The sequence below is a fragment of the Mustela putorius genome, unplaced genomic scaffold (assembly GCF_011764305.1).
Source record: "Mustela putorius furo isolate JIRA1106 unplaced genomic scaffold, ASM1176430v1.1 tig00000031_pilon_pilon_pilon, whole genome shotgun sequence".
NCBI classification, from domain to species: Eukaryota; Metazoa; Chordata; class Mammalia; order Carnivora; family Mustelidae; genus Mustela; species Mustela putorius.
The window spans coordinates 757,693-779,590 of NW_025421260.1; the positions used below are offsets into that span (position 1 = coordinate 757,693).

General features: G+C 36.6%; 1 protein-coding gene across 4 annotated transcripts in view; it reads left to right on the forward strand.

Moving 5' to 3' along the window:
• PCDH9 (protocadherin 9) overlaps positions 1-21,898 on the forward strand; it is an 899,097-nt gene that overhangs the window by 671,077 nt on the left and 206,122 nt on the right. The window lies entirely within an intron of this gene.

Genomic DNA, 21,898 nt, shown 5'->3' on the forward strand with positions numbered 1-21,898 from the left:
AGAATCTGGCCGCTGGCTGTCTCCTTGACCTCCTCCCTCCACACATCTCCCCTATTTCTCCCAGTGTCAGCACTACAGGCCTGCGTTTATTCTGCAGACATGCAAAGCTAATTCTTCCTGGAATGTTCTCCACCCAGTTATCTTCCAACTCCTTCACTTCTTTGAAATTTTCTGTTTAAATGTCACATTCTCAGTAGGCCTTCTATGCTCTGTAAAAATGTCAGCCGATCCTGTCTTCTTACCTGTTTGTTACGTGGATCAAGACACTGTCTGTTAATTATAGAATTAGTTAATTAAATAGTTAATTCGACGCATGGGTAGGTTTCGGGTTCACTCCAATCCAGACTCTGTCTCGACCAAGAGTCATGCCAGTGCTCAGCACTCGCTGAACATAATGCATCATTAGCTGACTAATGAGCCATGAAAACTCAAGGGTACTCATAACCAGGGTGCTTGTGATCGCTGTGTGCAGTGCAACTAGTGGTTCTCATCTGGGCAGATAATTAGAAATACCTGGGCACACTCCCAGCTCTCCCACGAAACACAGGCCAGCTATACATTATCTCCATCCTGCCCCCCACCTCTCAAGTTGAGGTGTATTCTTCAGAACAATAGTGTTGAGAGCCAAAGAAGTCGATTCATTTAGAGCTGTGATGTAAAAAATTGTATGTTGTACCCCCAAAATCCTTCCAAGAGATGTGGGAGAGTTTTTAGCTACTAAAATTCAGCGGCAGAAACCACATTAATTATAGGAAGACGAGGCTTCCTTTTGAGTCTTGCTTTCCCATCACAGACAGGTGAGAATGAAATGTGACAATATATGGGAAGAATTTAGAAGACCATAAAAGGAGAACACAACAAAATTTTTGTAAAAACCAAAGAAATAAGTGTATTCTTTTTTTTTTTTTTTAAGATTTTATTTATTTATTTGACAGACAGAGATCACAAGTAGGCAGAGAGGCAGGCAGAGAGAGAGAGAGAGAAAGAGGGAAGCAGGCTTCCTGCGGAGCAGAGAGCCCGATGCGGGGCTTGATCCCAGGACCCTGAGATCATGACCCGAGCCGAAGGCAGCAGCCCAAACCACTGAGCCACCCAGGCGCCCCAGAAATAAGTGTATTCTTATAGTGAAAGAGATTGTGCTAAGTGATTAAACTTATTCCTGTTACTAATTAATATTTTGGTTCAGTTGCATCTTTCCTTGTACAAAAGGAAGGGAGGCACTGGGAAGGGGAAGGTAAGGCCCAAAGGAAGGGACGCTAGGTGAGGACTCAGAAGACCTGTGTTGGGGCTCCAGCTACCTTAGTCCCTAAGGTGTATGACATTGAATAAGTCATGTAATAAAATCAAATTGCTTATTATCTATAAAATGCCAGTAACGCTTTTCCTAAAACTATATGGACAGTGAGGATAATCGAGTGAAATAATACTTGAAAAATTGCTTTCTAAACTTAATGGGTCAAAAAGATATGTACATGTATTCCTGTGTGCATATACAAGTGAGGTTTTTAAGATACCATTGGAGGGGCACCTGGGTGACTCAGTCGGTTAAGTGTCTGCCTTCAGCTCAGGTCATGATCTCAGAGTCCTGGGATCGAGCCCCACATCGGCTCCCTGCTCAGTAGGGAGCCTGCTTCCCCCTCTGCCTCTCCCTCCACTCATGCACATTCTCTCTCTCTCTCAAATAAATAAAATAGAAAAAAATTACATGATAACTGATTAATTAATCTCATTGATATTATTATAAAAAGGCTAGGATTCTCTACAAAAACACTTCAGGGTGGACGTTTTGGAGTTAAACTTTGAAACTTTCTTCTGGTAACTAACATAATCCTGAGAGGGACTGTTCGCTCATGCTACTGTTCCAGCACTGTGAATTATGGGGGGGCTGCCAGTGATGGTGTCATTGGTTCTTAGAAAACTGGAGAGAAGGTACCTGAGTAGTTTCCATCAGAGCCCTTCCTGAGCATGATTTTAATTAGAATACATAGAATTTTCTAGAATCCACTGGCAATTATAGTATCTGTTTTCTAGATAGCCAGGGATAGCTTTTCACCGCTTACATTTCTGAATTAATCAGGTTTGGTATGAAATTCTGGTGCATAATAACTTAAGTTAAAATGAAACTTTATAAACAAAGTGGCATAAATTTTTGTATTTGAGATTATTCCAGCTATTGTTCTCACATCTAGGGTATTTAGTCTAGAGCTGGGGAGGAAAAAATGCTAGTATGTAAAGCAAACCTAAATCCTGTTGTTCTAAGAGTTTCAGCAAGAATATGTGTGATAATAGTATAGTGTTTTGAACTTAAAGGAGTTACAAAAATGATTTCTTTGTGTGTGTGTGTGTGTGTGTGTGTGTCTAAAGGGAGCATCTTACTCTGTAACTCAGGGCCTTGTGGTAAATTGCTGCAGAAGAAACCAGGCACATCAAGGAAATGTTTTCCATTTTGCTAACAATTTTTAATGTGCCCTCCACCTAGTTTATCATTTCTACTGTTACTAAATATTGAAGTGGTTCTATTCTGATTTTCCGGTGTTACATGTTCTAAAAAATATCATTTAAATATTATTCTGTTATCATCTTTCAGTAATCAGAATGCCAGAAAAATTTAGTGGGTCACGGGTTCGGGGTCCATTTATGCCATGTAAACATTAAGAAAGAGCTTTGGATCACAGGACTCAATAACACTCCTCTATTACAGAGTCATCATACACTTTGGGGCCAAGTGTATTTTTATATAGTAAATTGAGGGAAACCAAAAGGTGAGCCACTGTTTTATAATAAAATATGCCTGCCAGGTATTAATGACTGTAGCTTTTGTCACACTTGACAAGAGCTATTTTTGAATTTGTTAGGAATTTCAAAATCTCTAACAACAGATTATGCTGCCAGTATTCATAAGGGTACTAAAAAGACTGTCAGCCTTGATGTATGCTGCATTCACTAGACAGTTACTCTGAGTGAAGAGTCATGATTTAGTGTAACTCTTGTAGGAATGCCTGCAACTAAGGCCAATGTAAAGAGAAAGTGTATATGAGAAAGAATGGGAAGCAAACATGCAATAACGTTTTAATTAAGGCATCCTTTAAAAATATCTGTATATCTTTATAAAACTAGAGTTTTCAGATTCTCCTGACTTTGCTAAAAAAATTGCCCTGACTCTTCTGAATTTATATTTAGCTTTGTCAAAATGATATCATAGAGTTGGGGCCAGTTGAATTTTAAATCTTGAATTCATCTGGTTCATTCTTTGAGTTGAAATATCAACATTAATCAGCATTAATGAAAATAGCATTCCTAAAAGCAAGAGTAAGGGAGACAATTGAGTCAAAATAACGTGTCTGTGCTGCCATGATAACCATTTCATAATGTTCTTTTCAGTCATACTTTCAAATTGTCTTATTGGATGGATTTTCATCCTTAATAAATGTGGGGCTCCTACAGAGCTCCAGAAGTCAGCCAGTGCTCCCAAATCAGATTTAATTAAATAAAATTTGTTCTGGTGGAGTTTATTTTTGTTCATTTTGTTTCTGTTTTTGTGATTCTGGTTTTTCTTTCTGCACCCTCATATTTAGTTGCATTTCAATCAAAACATGTTCTTAGATTGTATAGTCAATTAATAAATAGTTGGATAGCTATGGAAAATACTTGTTGACCTCTCTCTAAGTTTATGTCTCTTAAAACTAACAGCATAAACAAATTATGATAATATTGTGGTTAAATAAGGGTTTTTTGCAATGCATAAGTAATGGTATTTTGTCTATTTAAATTCAGTGACATGAGGAAAAATGCCTAAAAGCAGATGTTTTCATCAGTGAGTGTGTAAAATTGGGATATGATACTTTTAAAGTGAAGTAGATTTTAGAAGTATTTTGATTGGTAAATTGCTGAAGACTGAAATATGGATGCTTAAACTTTGAATAATTCACTGCTCTTTGCTTAATTATTGTACATTGATACTTGCTATACATGGGAAACTACATGAATAAGGTTTAAAGGAATTTTCAGGAAAAATCTTCTCTTTTGGTGTATTTTAACTTCAATGTGGTAATATTTTACTTCACTTTATGATGATGATTTTTGTTTTCTTAAAATTTCATGTTTTTAAAATAAGACTTTCTTGCTTTAGTTTTCTTTCTAATGGAAGCATATGGGACCTGTGTCTTCAAAGTAAAATACTGCTAAACAAACTGTTAGGATCAATAGGGACATTAAAACCAATTTTTTAAAAGCACATGGATCCTTTCAGTAGAATGTGTTCATGTCAATTTCTTTTTTTTTTTTTTTTAAGATTTTATTTATTTATTTGACAGAGATCACACAAGTAGGCAGAGAGGCAGGCAGAGAAAGAAGAGAGCAGGCTTCCTGCTGAGCAGAGAGCCCAATGCGGGGCTCCATCCCAGTACCCCAAGATCATGACCTGAGCCAAAGGCAGAGGCTTAACCCCCTGAGCCACCCAGCTGCCCCTCATGTCAATTTCTTAACCACCGTACAGGATATTGATTTAAAAAAAAAATAGTGTTTACTCATCAAAAATGAGAGATGCATACCTCGACCCTCTTCATGTATTTTGTAAACTTAATCTATATACTCAGTACTTTCACTGTTATTGTACTATGTCTCCCAGTATGTAAATGCACGTACTTTTACTACTTCCTTTTTTATATCTGTGCTTTTCATTTCTTTTTTAGTTATTTAACTATTAGAACCTTTATGTAAAACTTAAGACTTAGAGGTCTATATGGAATGTATAGACGTCTCTATATAACAATTTTAGAAGCATAATATACTTTATCATGGCTTAGAAAATAGTTTGTAACTTAATTCAACTCAATGATTATCTTATATTTCGTGTTCAACTAAATAAAACCACTGCAGATATTTCTTTTATTCTCATTGTCTTCCTACGTTCTTTAAAAGTAGTTTTACTATAGGAGTGCCTAGGTGGCTCAGTTGGTTAAGCCTCTGCCTTTGGTTCAAGTCATGATCTCAGGGTCTTGGGATCAAGCCCCACATCAGGGTCTCTGCTCATCAGGGAGCCTGCTTCCCCTTCTCTCTCTGCCTGCCTCTCTGCCTACTTGTGATCTCTCTGTCAAATAAATAAATAAAGTCATTTTTTTAAAAAATTAGTTTTACTATAAAAATTATTTTTATAAAAATCTTTTTGAAAAAAGAAAAAAGTTAAATACTATAGGTATGTAAAAATATAGATAGTAAAAATTTCCATAAGCTCCTGTCTCCCACTTTAGTTTTGTGTATGTTTTCAAGATCTATAAATAGATGTAAGTATAAATATAAAAGGAATCAAACTCATCATGTTGTTGGTAAGTCTTTCTTTCTTTTTTTGAACAATATATTTCAGAAAAGTTTTACATCCTGTCTATACTGCTGACTTCTATCACTAAGTTGATTATCTACACCCAAATTAACTGACTAACATTTCAGGATCTAGCTAAAAAAGGATCTTAGGATCCAGAGAACAATGATTTGTTAAAAAATAAAACAAAATGAATCTTTTCTCAAAATAATTATTATACTCAAAGGCAAAGGGAATTTGATGATTAATTTATGAAGAGCTAAATAGTTTTGTACTTTCTGTTTATTTTTACATATTCTCAATATTTGACCTTAAGAAAAGTATCAGCCATGAGATGTAGAAAGGGGTTCAGTGGTCATTATGAGAAAATAGAAAGTGAGTTAAAATTTTAAAAAGGAATAGATTAATAGTCTGGAACATATCCACAATTATCTGGAAACAGCTGGTGCCCTTTCACCATTGCTTCAAGTAGAGGCTCTGGTTTTATGCCTCTCTGCCAGAAATAACATCAGTCCAGAAGCCTTGAATCCCAGCAGCTGGAAATTGCCAGAACTGGAGAGTCTATGAGTGCACAAGTGTCTTCCTCAGCGTGCATGAAGCTGGGTTGCTAAGACCATGGGGTAACCTTTAACCTTTTAACTTTTTCATAGAAACTTTGAGTTATGCATATCTTTAAGCTGCTACATCTTATCTGTAGTTAAACCGTTTTCTAAAAACTATCGTTGGTTCTCGTATTGTCACTTAGTTTGAAATAGTGTATTGCACTCTGCAAAATTATTGTAATAGCCAAATGCTAGTAACAGGTAGAAAGAGAAGTGAAAGCCAAGGAGAATGGCTATTATGATATGGGAGTGAGCAATAAAAGATAAAATCAATCAAATATTTATATATTTGGAACAGAAAATAGCACTACAATTAATTGCTAAGAATGTAAAACAAAACATTTAAATCTGTTTCTCCATTTAGAACTCATTTTCAGTGTCGTAAATATTACAACTCACCAGTCTAATCGTAAAATTGGGACACCTGGTATGCTGAGTTATAGGACATGTTTAAGCATAGAGATCTCTACTTATTAAGTAGACAGAAATAACATATCTGCGGATAGAAGAAATAGAGCAATTAGAGATGTGTAGACATTTTCCTCATCTTACAGAGAAAGAAATTTTATAACTCAGAGAATTTAAGTTACAGGGAGTCTATACTCTAAGTCTCTAAATTCCATTTTGTTATTGATTAATAATCGCATGATGGGAGTCTAACTTAAAATTCCATAAACATCTTTGTTTTAATGTTGCATTAATTAGAATGCATCAACAGTATTTTTAAATGAATACTCAAATATTGAAATGAATATTGAATACTCATATTGAAATACTGAAATATTGAAATATTGAAATACTCCAATGAATACCCAAATGTTGAAAGCCTCAAATAAAACTCTGTTCTCCTTGTTTGTCCAGGAGGCTTCGTATATTTTGCAGGTGTAGGGAGTAGACCACCACCCCGAATGAATCTGAAAACATGATTCATATTTCTTAGAAGAGCTGCTAAAATTTGGATGAGTCTTTCTTTAGTACAGAGATTCTTGATTATAAAGAATCTCAAGTGAATGATAAAAGATTCATACCATAATAAGAAGATTGCTTCTTGAGATGTTCATGACATACTATCCTTTTATTTTAACTTTATGTCTTGTTGGTCACGGTGCTTTCCACTGCCAAGTCGAAAACAATGATTTTTAATCCGCTCTCCATATATAACTTTTAATGAGTACATCGCAGCAATCCATTGAGATTAAATGGGGATAAAGACTGCTGTTTTCCTGAACTTGATAGGTATAAAGTGCAGCATCCTCCCAGTCTGAAAATAATGCAAAAGTGGAGCTATCTATTATCAGCAAGTTCTCATTTGTCTTTTGTTCCTTAGACCAGAGTTCTTATCACCATCAGAGTCTGATAGAACTAATATTACCAAGAAGGCAGGGGATGACAGGGATCAAAGACAGGGGACAAAAGAAACAAACACACACACACACAAAAGGTTTCAAAAACAAAACAGGGATTTTTAAATTTTACCTCTAACCCTTTTTAGTCATTTAAAGTTATTTTTAAAGTCCTATTTCTTAAGGCACTCCAGTACTTCATGATAATAAGCCTGGGGAAAACAATGGAAGGTTAAAACAAACAAACAAACAAAAACCACCCACAGACTTTTTAACATCAAGCACCAAGCATCCTGACCTGGCCTGAGAAAATAGTGGGAGAAGTCAGGGAGTTGCTGGTAAAGGGAGATAAACACTTCCATGAGTAAAGTGTTTCAGAAGTCAGTGTTCTCCGCAGAGTAAGTCCTCAGAATGATAATGCAACAAATACCAGCAAAGGATTTACTTGTTCTCTAATTGGCTAAAATCTCTTATTCCCTCACCTTTAACTTATTTGCTGGTAAAAAGAGGGGGAAGGGAAGACTGTGTGGGTGATCTTAACCATCTTTTTATGTTTTCATTGGATCAGAAGGCACATGGACATAGGTATTACTAATTGTATATGGAGGATTCTGCTAATTTCTAAATAGCATTTCTTTTAGCATAAATGTGATACTAGATTATTAAACAATGGAGACTTTTTTCCCCTTTTTCTTAATAACATCATAGATTACTTTAAAAAAAAAATCACAAAGACACTTAACAAAGGGATAAGAATCCCCTGAATAGAAATATGACTATGGAAACAACTTGCCTCAATTAATAGATACCTAATACTCAAAGCCCTGCAGTAAGAGAGAAGTAAAATGTTACTAAGTCAGCATTAAGTTTTCATCTCATTTGAGATGGTTTCAGGAGATAAGCCACATGCTGTCTAAAAATAATGAAGTCTGAAAGGTTGGCCACTGGGAATCCTTGTCACAAACACATATCTTCCCATGCTCTGACAGTATTAATAATTTCTTTTCATAGACAAAAAACCTTCAAAACCAGAGGCCATATCAGAAGGAAGTAGGAGAAGCTTAAAAGGGAGTTAAAATTAAAACCTGTACTTAAATTTGATATTGTAAGCAGTGAAGTTATTGCTCTTTCTACCAGTAATGATTAACAATAAAAATATCAGCATAACTTAATTACATTGCAAGGAGATATAGGTGTATGTCTGTGTGTGTGTGTGTGTGTTTGTGTACGCATGTTCATGGTATATTGTGTGAATGCACTCTGTGTGTATTTATGACTCTTATAAAAGTTGTGGATCATTAAATTCCTGCAAAAGAAGATTTTTTTTTCTGAAACAAGTAAAGTCCTTTTCCTTTTATTCACCCCCACAGTATGGTAATATAATTTCTTTGTAGTATGCAGCACTATCTTGTGTTTATATAGTATTGATCTGTATGAGGAGGCTTTTGCTTCATATCTTTGTTCTGTAACAGTGGTGTATATCATGTTTTTATGTCACAGATATATACTACCTACCATGTAAGACAGATACAAGAAGAAATAAACAAAACAAATCAGTTTGCTCTATCAGATACTTTTGCAAACAGGAAAAAAAAAAAAAAAACAACTTTAAAATAGACTTCTTCTAATAAAAAGAGATTGCATAATATTCAGTTCCCGTGCAGTTTTATTGAGTATTTGAGAGACAATCAGATTTCATTACATCTCAACAAACAGTGTAGTTATTAGTTTTTGGAGCAAATTTGACTCTACTGATGTGCAAACAAAAAGAAAAAGACACAGACCTTTTTGTTGCTCAGAAAACTTCATACAAATGATAATAAAAGGTAGTTACTTTTTCTCTGAAATAGTTCACTTTAGTGCAATAGGTTCTATTTTCTCAGCTGTCAGTACTATTATTGGCGTAAAGACTGGGTGTATAGCTAGAATTTTCCAATTCCCTTAAGTGGGGATTCTGTGTCTGAAGAAATGGTGCATTTCAAGTCCTTTTCAACCTGTCAGTATTTGAGAGTTATTAACTTCAACTTCCTTTCTGCCTTTTGAAATCTGACACTGATTTGTCCCATATTTCCCAGAGGCCTCTGTGTGCAATTAGCCATTGGATTCACTGAGTAATTACTTCATTTTTCATGTAAAATGCTCTTGATTTATTATATACTTGGGAAGCAATGGCAGAGATAGGTCAACAGCAGTTAGAGGAGATTAAAGTAGATATTCTGTTTAACTGTGGAAGCAATCAATCCCCATAAGTCTGTGAGCGAAGAGTTAAGAAGGGTGCCACTCAAAGTTTAACAGTAGTTTTCTAGATGAATTTGCCACTGCTTTGAAATTTCACTGAGTAATGGGAGGGCATTTTGAAAAATCCTACCTCAAGGACTTATCTAAGTGAGTAGTGGAATGACCTATCACTTACGACAAATTCAAGAAAAAATGTTTTTAATTCTCAGCAAGAGTTTTACAGGTCTTATAAACTGCGTAAATCAGTGCAGTTGTGCTGTATAAAAGAAAAAAAAAAGAAGGCCATTGCTAGCCTCTTCCTGCCATCCTTTGAGGAGAATTTTGCTAGCAATTGCTGTGCTAATGTAGTACTTTTCTAAATGGATTTCCCCTGTCTATGGATAGGTTACTCTGACTTAAATAAATGATACTTTGCAGAATAATACAAAAGGTAGGACTGGCTTAGAATGAAGAGCGATTGTTTCCTTTTGACTAGGTACTCATATTTTATGTGCAGTTTTGTAGTTGATACTGTAAAGCTGAAAATTACACTTCACTTGCTTGGGAAAACACATTTTAGCAAGATGCCAGTTCTTTGTTTCTGTTTGTACAATTGGACCATCACTAGGAGCTTCCTAAGTAGAGTAGTTTCCTTCGGTGGGACTGGCATCTGAAGAGAGGATAATTGAGTGACCTTGTATCACGGAGGAGGAATGCCAAGTCGGAAATGGAAGACTCCCCTGTGAAGGGAACTGCTGAGAGTTTTCATTGCACAAAATAACAAAGCAGGGGTGGATCTTTTAAAAATTATAAAGCTAGCTCCAAAGGCACTAGACTGTCTCTTCCTCTGCCATTTCTGTGTTTATATGTCTAATTCTAGTCTTTGAGAGACGGTGAAATTGCAGGAAGGGAAAAAAGGGAAAAAGCTATTCCTTCAGGGTTATCACCATTTACTTCAACAATATATTAGTTATTGTTAGTGTCCTTTACCCCTCTTACTTTGGAGACTGCGGCATAATAACTCACCAAAGGAGCTACTGTGATTTGATTCTTTTTAGGGACCAAGATGGGTGTCTTTGGACATTTGACCAGTGTATGCGTAATGGGTGTGTTCGATAATTTATCTCTAATAAGTGATCCATTCTTTTCTATTTTCTTTTATCTTCAACTTTCTTACACATTTTGGGCCATTACATCGAGGCATGTGTAAAAACATCAATGGGAAGCAGGTTTCCTTACGCAGGTTTAATCTTATGGAACCTCATCAGCATTAACAGTACTGAGTCTGTGAAATAAGAAGTCCAGAACACTAAACTTTCTACTGTGATGTATCAGCACCGTGTCCGTGTAAGCTCCTTAATACTGTTACCTATGTTACAGAAATTAAAAGACAAGGGCAGAGATAAATGCAGAAAAAAGAAACCAATCATCTGTAGGTCAAAGCAGTAGGAAAGATTTAATCTAACATACTAAGTGATGAATTCAGAGAGAGAATTCTATCTTTTAATTAAAAGAAATGACATGACAATATTTGCTGGTTTGGAATTCTTTTTTAGCAGCTTGGATAAAACAAGGTTGCCAGCTATATTTCACCCTGACACTTACAGTAATTTAGGAATGATCACAACATGCAAAAATGGACAAAACTAACGATGTAAGTTTTACATAGTCGGATATTTTCTGCAAGGAGCATCCTGCAAGAGGGGTGATGTTTTCTGAAAAGCTTGTGTAGAGGATTAGTGCTACTTCATTTTTAGTGTCCCCAAACAAAGCTGGCTAAAGAATGAGGAAATCCCAGAAATATTCATATTCAAATCCCACAGCCACTGCACACTCAAATGTATCTCAAGCAAGCACGGATTGGCTTTTTCCTGCCACTTTGGCAGCTGAGGGCATTTGGGGCTAGGCTAATAGTACTTTGGAGTACTTTTGCTTGCACAAAAAGTAATCATGTAAATGATAACATTTATAAGTAATCCAAAAGACAGACAGATTCTCTTATTCACAGAGATTTTGTTAAAAATAAAAGTAATCCTAACATTTCAAAAGTGTATGACTTTGAGGTACTTTTGCTGGGGATGTGTTAAGTCTGTTTCAAACTTCCATTCACATGAAATTTGATGTTATTATGTTTCAGATATTCATTTCAGATATTTGTTCCAGATATTAGGTTTTAGATATTCAGAGAAAAACTGTATCAAACACATCTTGGATATTAACTTCCAATGCAATGAGAATTGATCTCTCTCTAAGTAGTCAAAATAAAAGGACAAATTATGCCAAATTAACAAATACTAGTGGCTTTGGGGCAGTGGGGAGAGATTTCAAAGCATTGCATAAGCTAAAAAATACACAGAATTTAAGACTATCATGATTGTTAGGCGTTTTAGCTTGGCAGAATTTCTGAGCTTTGAGCCATACAGACTTTCCTCTTCTGGGGAATCTTCATTCTGACAAAATTATTAATCAAAATATTTGTACAAGACACAGTACTTTTATTTTTATCTTTTATTAGCACCACAGGATCATAGTCACTTTATATAACATTTGTAACTCAAACCTCAGGTGTTCCCTCCTTATGCTTGTTCAGTTCATAATTAAAATAAATAGCCTTATTCCTTCTCTAAAGCGCTTACAATAGAGAAACTCCAGTTAGTGGAAGCTTTCTGCCCTTCTTGATAGTGGCTTTACACTTATAGCTATTACTTATTTTTATTGAGCACCAATTATGTCCCAGCCTGGTGCCCAGTCCTAGGAATGTATAAGAAATAACACTGTTATATCCCCTTCTACTGGGGGAATCAGACCAACATCCAATTAAGTAGTGCACCTAAGTGCTTTGAAAGGGAAGAGCTGTGCAATGGAGACGTAAATAAATGGAAGGATTTAAATGCTTTGTGGGAGCTAACATCGAAGGGTTAAGTTGGGTTGATTCAGGACAGGGCTAAGTCCAGAAAGAACTGTTCATAGCCTTTGTCTTGGCGATAAAGTGAAAGCTGCAGAGTTTGAAAGGGAGGATTTGAAGAGATGAGAGGCCTCATATTGGACATGCTGATTTTGAAGTACCTTTGGAGAAGATGAACAGAAATGTCCGAGATGCGATTGAGTGTATGTTGTGGGCAGAGGCCAAATGGGAGAACCCTGAAGCACAAATGGGTAGTAAAGAGTCAGAGACATTCAATGTAGAGAAATGTGTTTAAAGAGATTTGGCTTAATGCAGCAAGAATGAGTCAATGGATTAAAGAGAATTTTTTTTTTTTTGTTTTGCTTTGTTTTAAGAAGGAAAAGATTTGGACGTATGTAAATGATGAGGTGCTGAGGGCCAGAAAAGAAGGAAACATTGAAGGCTAGCTAGAAGAGTCAAAATTGATAACATTTAGTTCCATGGACAGGGAGGAAATTGGATGCAGAATGCACATAGAGGGGCTGGGATGTGAGAGTGTACGGGCCAGTGTTAATTTTAAACACAGGAAAGCAGAAAAGAGAAGTGAGAAATAAGGAAGGATTGTAAAGAGGTAGCAGACTGGGGGATTTTTCCTGCTGATGACGTCCGTTTCCAAGAATTGATCTGGCCTTTTTTGAGGCGAAGGGAAATTGGTGGAGACGAGGGGTTCTAGAGAGCGAGGGAGGTGGAAGATGCTGTTGCAAAGGAGGGGAATGAAAGGGAAAGAGAGAACTAGAAGAAGTGCCTGGCAATATTAAGGAATACATGGCTGAAGTTAGACCTGCAAATGCATAGTGACAAGCTCTTGTGAAAGTCTGAGATTTTCCTCCTGAGACATACCTGTGTGTGTGTGTGTGTGCACAAAACACACACACACATATCAGATTTTTAATAGCAACTTTCCCCAGACAGTTGCCAGCTATGTTAAAACAAGAGCAAAAGTTGGCAATTTTTTCAAGATACCTAGGTTATCTGTATATTTTGGTTTAAGAATACTATTCTCTATTTTAAGAATGAATATTCTCTACATTTTTATTTCCCAATTTATGTCATTGTAAACTGCCTCACATTGGCTTCTGTTGCCTTACTAGGAAGCTCATATACCCACTTTAGCCCTTTTGCATTTCTCAGCAGAGGCTGACTTAACATTTGGAGGGATGAGGTGGGATAACTAAACATTCGCACTTCCGTCCCTCTCCCTTTGGTTTGCCCTTTTGATAGCTCTGAATTTCTAGATTTCTCCACGTCATTTTGCAAATCCAAATTATATTACCGTCGACAGTCCCCTTTTGTTGAACAGAAGAGAGTACTTTAACAGGTCTTAAATTTGCCTGTACCCTCTTTAGAAATTCTTTCTTTTTTTTTTTTTTAAGATTTTTTATATTTATTTGATGGACAGAGATCACAAGTAGGCAGAGAAGCAGGCAGAGAGAGAGGAGGAAGCAGGCTCCCCACTGAGCAGAAAGACGGATGTGGGGCTGGATCCCAGGACCCTGGGACCCATGACCTGAGCCGAAGGCAGAGGCTTTAACCCACTGAGCCACCCAGGCACCCCCCTCTTTAGAAATTCTTGAACAGAAAAGGATGCTGATTATTTGTTCTGGAATGATATATAAAAGTTCAAGACATACAAGATTGACAAAACTAAAATGTCAGTCTTCTGTGACAGAATAGACACAATTAAAGAAAAAAAACCCTGATACTTCTGATATAAATGGAATTCATACTCCAAAGGAAATTGATAACCATTTATATGATTATAAAGCAATGAAGATTTATCATACATAAGATACTTTCAAAATATTTTTATTACTTTCAATTTGTTTGATTTCAACAGAAGTATTCTTATAATTAAGTTGTGATAAAGATTTTGATAGCTTATCTTGGCAAAACCATGAACTCATTAAAGTGCCTTCCCACTTCATTTTTCTCTCTCTCATATCTCCACCTGAATTCCAGGTGATTAAGCACATTAATCATTATTTAACATTACTTCATAATGGGCTACACTGACCTTTCTGTGTATCAATGGAGGTTTCATTGGTGTACACTAAATCTATAGTATATAACCCAACTCAAAACTTTCTGATTGTGTTTTTAGGTAACTCATTTTCTATTTAAATGTCTTTCAAAGTTGAAATTTCTAACAACCATAGGAAGTCGAAGTCCCCCTACCCCTCCCCGGATACCGATTTTTTTCTTCTGTGCCAGCAAAGAAATTCAGGTTATGAGAGTGAGTCTATGGATGCTGTCACCTGATCCAGTATTTTCTTAGTGATGATGATGATGATGATGATAAAAAGCATCTTTAACTTAAACTTTTCTCGTCGCTCACTCACTTTACCCCTTTGCTGACTCTAACTCCCCCACACTCCTGTGGAGCACCCTGTATGCACATCCTTCTCTTGAGTCCTGGTGCATCTCCTCTTATCCTTACATATAAGTTCATTTCATCTGAACCGTAGTTTGGGGAATGATCCCCATGCTTAGAAGATACACGTCATCTGTTACTTGAACAAATGCATTCTTGTCATTACCTATAAGAGTGTTACCACGTGGCAGTTGCTTTTCCTCATGTCAACTCTTTTTCTTTACTTCACTTGGCAATGACTCAAGATGTTTTTCAGTTCCTCATCTGTAAATCCTGCATAAACCAAGTGCTACATAATTATACATGATGACCATGATGGCAATGGGGAGGAGGATGATGGGAGCATTTCACAGAAAGGCAATGGTGTAGGAAAGACAAATGAGAGAGTGAGTTCACTTTTAAGAATGCTAACGATTCTTCCCTGAATGCATTGCTATGATTTCACCTCATATCATCCTTGCTTTGAGGTCATTTTGTGGAAACATCCTGCAAGTAAGAGGAACACGCAGTGTATTCTTTCCTGAGCTTATAATTTCAATCCAGTAAAGGAAATTAAGGTTATTCTTCTATCTACAATTATGCTATCTACTGAGAGTTCAAATAGGAATAAGAGGTTTTAATCGTTTCTTGTAGCTGCTATAGCAAATTACCATAGACTTGGTCACGTAAAAACCAGAAATTTCTTCTCTCCTATTTCTGGAGGCCAGAGGTCAGAAATCAAGGTGCCAGCAAGACTGCACTCCCTCTGCAAGTTTTGGAGGCGCTCTTACTCCTTAAATGTTCAGTTACTACTAGAAGTCACATATTCCTTGTCTTGTGACTGCATTATGTTAGTCTCTACCTCCATGGTCACGTTGCTTCCTCTTCTTGTTTCTATGTTTCTTTTGTCTGTGTGTCCATTCTAAGGACACTTATCATTGGCTGTTGGTTCCATCAGAAAAATCCGGGATGATCTCATGTCTAGATCCTTAATTCCGTTTACAGAGACCTTTTTTCCAAATGAGATCGCATTCACAATTCCAGAGATTTGGATATGAACTTACCTTTTTAAAGCCACAATTCAACCTCCTACAGATATACTTAAGTTATATGAAGCTAAGTTTCTAAATAACTGTGAAATTATCCTTCTTAATCAAAATTAAAGTTAGTTAATCTTTTTCCTTAGTTCTAAAAAACTACCCCCATCCTTTGATGTCCTAGACAAACCTTTTCCACAAGATCTTCTCTGGCCACTCACATTCATATCAGACTCCCATTCTCCATATGTCAATAGCACATATTGTCTGTGTTGCTTGTTTTAGTTCCTGCTTATGTATTATTGTAAGATTTGAGGCATTTAGAAAAAATTCCATACCTTGATCCTGTCCCTTGATATTTTGATTCATAAAAATCCCTAAATAATGGGTGAAGTTTGTGAATTGTTTCAGATTTTTCTAAAGCAGACCCCACCAATCAAGTTAATTCAATTTGGACCACTTTTGAATCTTGAGGATTCAGTCAGATTATGGCTTAAACCGAGCCTCTCTGTTTATAAAAGTGTCTCATAATAGCATCCCATGAGCGTCCGGAGGCCTGAGCGATATAGTGGGCTCTTCCCTATTTTTACTCATGATAACAATATCAGTGCTCCTGCGGAAAAGGTAGTTTCTTTTGACAGTTTTTATATAATTGAAATTCTATGTTAGCCACCTATGATAGGATCTGTGATGTTCATAAAAGCAGTTTTCTTATTCTATCTTCAAAGAGGTGACTGTGTTTTGAGTGACTGACAGAGAGCAAGATTCTACATCATGTGGCAGAAACTACTGACCTCATCATGGCCCATTTCCTTTCAAATTGTGCAGGAAAATAAATGATGAAAAAATGTGAAGGAAATGTTTCAGAAACAATCTTTCATGTTTCTAACCACATTACACAACACATGGAAAGGCTAATACTGTATTTTATCTCAGTTAGTGTAACTCATAGTCGTGCTTTCAACAGAGGAAAAAAAAGATTTAAATGCAGGTCTTGGTTTAATTTAGAACTGATTGCTCATTAATCTTTGGAATAGGTATGCAAGCTGTCTTCCAAATGAAGGGGAGGCTGTTGGCTGAGTACCCTAAACCCTACTGTGCTGTTTTCAATTTGTTTTTCCATATGATATTTAGTCTTTCATTCAGTGTTTAATACTAAACATTAATGGGGAAAATATTGCTTAATGAGCTGTTGTGTTGGGCAGAATGCAGTGAAACACGCCTCCTTTGCAAGAGCTCGGCAGCTTGTGCCAGTATTTAGATAGTGTCATTAATCATGAAGCGTTTCATTCTCCTCTATCCTGGAAGACAAGGGTTTCCTGATGTCATGGAAACAAGCCCTTTTAAAACTGGTTTTGAATTAAAATATAGGCTACCTAATATAAGACATCACATGGTTCAATTACTGTGAGGCAAATACCCCATGTAGGGTTCATAGGTGCTTCTGTTGTGGATTTTATTAGCTCTAAAGAGTAAAAAGTCCATAGTTAAGCATCCATCCTGCCAATGCACAGAACTTGAAGATTATGCCATCAGAAAAGATCGCCTAAATAATCAGATACCTGATGGATCAACTCTTAAGGCAATGAGCGTTGAAATAAGCTTGTCTGGTCCCAGGGAGACTGCTTTGCCTCATAGATTTTGTGTGGCTTCAGACCTGCAAGGTGACCTGCGGGACAACCGCAGAAACAGTGCAGTGGTCCATGATACCCAGCCTTTTCTGACCTGATATTATCTCCCACACAGAGTAATGACCAAAAAATAAAATAAAACAAAATACAGATATATTTCTTTCAGGTTCAGATTACTGATATTTTTTATTTGCAGAAGAGAAGGCCTAAGGAGTTTCAGGACAATTATAAATTCCAAATTAAATGGGAGAGAGAGAGAGAGAGAGAGAGAGAAAAGGTCATTATATACACATTTAATACAAATTCAGGGAAGTCCACTGTCACTGACATTTTGTTACATAGTATTTATCAGTTTAAGATGTTAAAGGGACAAGTTGCCAACATAAATAATAGTCTTGAGGGCAAGGAAAGGACATACAGAGGACTGAAGCCACAAATACCCCAGAGCCCCACCTGCTGGGTGGCACACTGCTCCCTCTCATCACTGATGATAGGAGAGGACAAGGCCTCCTCACTTCTGTGGTCGTGAACCTATTTGGGTTGCTGCTTTGGCAGCAGAGGACCAGCTGAGTAATAGGAACTATGTGTCAGTCAAAAAAGTTTTATTGAGTGTAATCCCTTGTCAGTAAAATGTGAAAGTGTAGACTCTGCCTTAAGAGGAGTGCCACGGTTCTCTCCCAAGCAGGAGCTTGAAAGCTGTGAATGCTGGTCATCTTGGCTCTGCATAAACTTCGCCAGTGGCCTCAAGCTGCTTTGGTCTGCAGAATCTGAGGAATACGTAACAAAGTTTATATAATTGAGAACGTTATTGTGTTGTGCAAGGGTGGATTAAAAAGCTCTTTAGTCATAGCAGCGTCAGAACCTCTGGTAGGGAAGGGAATTGGCTGGTGTTTTGTCTGTTTCTTTCATAATGTGTAGCAAAGGTCTGAAAATGTGATACTCATTAAGAGGATTCATAGACTAATAAAATCTTTGGGCCAAAAGGACCTTAGGGATGCTCTAGACTAACTCATTTTTTATCTTTCAGCTATGGAAATTGAGACTCAGAGCCGTAAGTGGTTTACTCAAGGACATACTGCTAATTAGAAACAAGCCTGAGATTATAAAAAGTATCCCTGACTCCTTCCTTGATGGTCGGTTTGATCATCACAAAGCTTTTGCCCATTTTTCTGTCACCAGTTACATATATAACCCAATTAATGGTGAACCCATCTTGACATATATGGCCAGTTGGACTGATTGGCTATAATAATAAGCAATCCCTCATGTAGGACTTATTAGGTACCTGAATTTTTAGACATTTTACATATATGAACTTATTTAATTTTTACAGAACCCTGAAAGGAAGACACTGTTACCGCCATCTTCTTTCAGAATAGGATATGATATTGCCGACAGCAGAAATAACTCATCCAAGGTCACAGAGCTCAGGTGCTCACTCTGCTTTCCCTAGACACAATGTTAGTGGCAAGTGGCTGGCTCCACAGAGGTTTTCCCAGCCTCAAACACAGACATTTCTCCACAAACTCTGAGAAAGGTCTTTGTCGTTATGTCTGGGTCACCAAACAAAATTTCTTAAATTTAAAGCAGTTTTACTTCAGAGATTTTGTTGCCCTGTTTGCCTTTAGGAATCTGTTGGACCACTGGGTTCTAATTAAAAACAAAAAAAACAAAAACAAACAAAACCGACTCTGATTTCAAACAATGGGTTAGGGTTCTGGTTCTTCCCACTCTAAAAGGTTTACAATCCATTGTAAAAACAGATTGACCTTCCTTTGAATCCTCTTTCCCCCATTCCACCAACCAAACAACATTATAGAGCAAGGGTTTGGGAATATGGCAAGTCAAAAGTTTTGTCCCCCTCCCAGCCAACCCACACACTTTAAACATTTTTTTTTTTTAAGATTTTATTTATTTATTTGTAAGAGAGAGAGAGAGAGTGAGAGCGAGCACAGGCAGACAGAGTGGAAGGCAGAGTCAGAGGGAAAAGCAGGCTCCCTGCGGAGCAAGGAGCCCGATGTGGGGGACTCGATCCCAGGACGCTGGGATCATGACCTGAGCCGAAGGCAGCTGCTTAACCAACTCAGCCACCCAGGCGTCCCAACCCACACACTTTAAAGTAAGTGCATATCCCTCCTACATTTATAGCCTTTACGTATTTCTTCATAAAGCAAATGTCTGCTTTGACATGACTAACTTGTCACCCCTGATGTAAATAGACTAACATAAGCTTTAAATCCCCTAACCTGAACCCCTTTAATCCCTGCTTAACGGTCCCAATGTTGCACAGAGGTCTCTTTCCATAATATTTAATTACTATTTAATATTAGATTAGGTAACATTTTAGATAGATTAGGTAATATTAGATTAGATTAATATTTAAATCTAGTTTTCATTTGGGAGCTGCATTTTCCTAACTTTGGGTCAGGAATCAGCTATTATTTCTGAATTTCACTAGTCAAAACTTTTCCGGTATTGTTCTATTGTGACCTTTTTGATGAAATAGGAAAATAGGATTGGATAGAACATGCCAGGTTTTTTGTTGGGAATAATGAATGCCATACTCTGCAATGTATTTATTATATATTAGTTCCTTCCTTCATTTATTTATGCATGTATTCATTCATCATTTTTTGTTATGCATACTTCCAGAATGATTATATTGTACATATTTTTTTAAATATAAAATAATTTAAAAGAAGAAAAACAAAAATTATGTATTAAATGAGTGGAGTGCAGAAGTGTGGAGAGCATGATAGGAAGGGAGATATAAGATTAGTTACTAAAAATGAGCTTTAATATTAGCTCTGGGTTTCCAGAAGGCCAATTTTAAAAGGAAGGACAGTGGATTGGGTAGCTGTCACTGTATAATAAAGGGAGACACACAATTTACTTTAATGTTGAATGCTGGGAAGATTTTCAACATGAGCTTTTAAGAGAAACTTTGAAGAACACAATGGATGTTGTCCTTGCTGGCAATTTATTATTTTTATTATTATTACTATTGTTTTAAATTACAGAGAATTCTAAGAATGCCTGTTTCATTGGAAAAGCTAAAAGCATAATTATTGTCAAAGGTCCTCAAAGCTATCTTTAATCCTACAGTTATGCAGTCCAGTTATGTAGTACTCTGGTGATCTCACTAGATAAAGGGATCAAGTTTAGAGGAAATGTCGTTTATACCATAATTGGATTTCTTGCTCCACAATGATTTAATAAATCAATTAGGTATCAAGTGTTCAATATGTCCTTTGAACTGTATGAGGCACTTTGAGGTCATACTTAAAATATAAGCTTTAAAAAATGATTCTTAATCTCAAGTATATTATATTTTACTTAGAAAAATAAACTTACTCAAAAGATACTGGAAATATGCAGTTAAATCATATTTTTTAATGTTCTATTCTGTATCAAACCATCCACCAGGGGTTAGCAAGCTTTCTGTTAAGGTCTAGACGGGAAATGTTTTAGGCTTTCCTGGTCATAGAAGGCTTCATTGGCAGCTACTCAGTCCTGCCATTGTAGTGGGAAAGCCGCCGTAGACTCTACCAACCAAATGGCAGGGCTGGATCTGGTCTGCTGGCAGTGGTTTGCAAATCTCTATTAGAGAAAATAGCATTTAACTTAATTCTAAACCACGGGACACTGACTACAGATGCATTATGAATTTAAGGGAAAAGAGACCTTAAATAAGGAGACAGTTGCTACTGATGACGATGAATTAGAATATGTCCTGATAAAATGACCAGTAGGTGCACAGAGTATATATATGTGTTTGTTGATAATTGGTAGTTTTAGGAGGGTGGCAGCTTGTCACCTTTAGGTACACAGCCAAATGGCTAAAGACAAGGAATGAGATAGTCTCTAACAATAACTAAAACCATTAATCAAAATATTGAATCACTCAGGGGTCCTGGGTGGCTCAGTCGGTTGAGCAACGACTTTTGGTTTCAACTTCAAGTCATGATCTCAAAGTCCTGGGATCAAGTCCCAGATCAGGCTCCCCACTCAGCATGGAGTCTACTTGTCCCTGTCCCTCTATTCCTCCCCCAACTCATGCTCTATCTCTAAAACGAGTAAATAAAATCTTTAAAAAATACTGAATTGCTCACAAAATATATATGGAAAAATAACAAGCCATCTTTTAACATCTTTCTACTCAAGCTTTATAAATATTTTCTTCCCAGAACTTTTCTAATTTGGAATTATATTTAAAGTATAAACTTTAATTAATATTATTATTAAGGAAATAGGAAATAATATTATTATTAGGAAATATCAAAGGCTTAAAATATCATGTTAGCTTTTTTGCCTTTACAGAGCATTATAGAACAACAGAGGAGAAGTATATCTTCTGGGATCATGATTAATAATATTGGAGGTATTCATTTGGTAGTTCTCTTGCTTTTACTTGAAGGACTTAAAGGACTTGAAACCCTGAAACCATCTTGAACTAC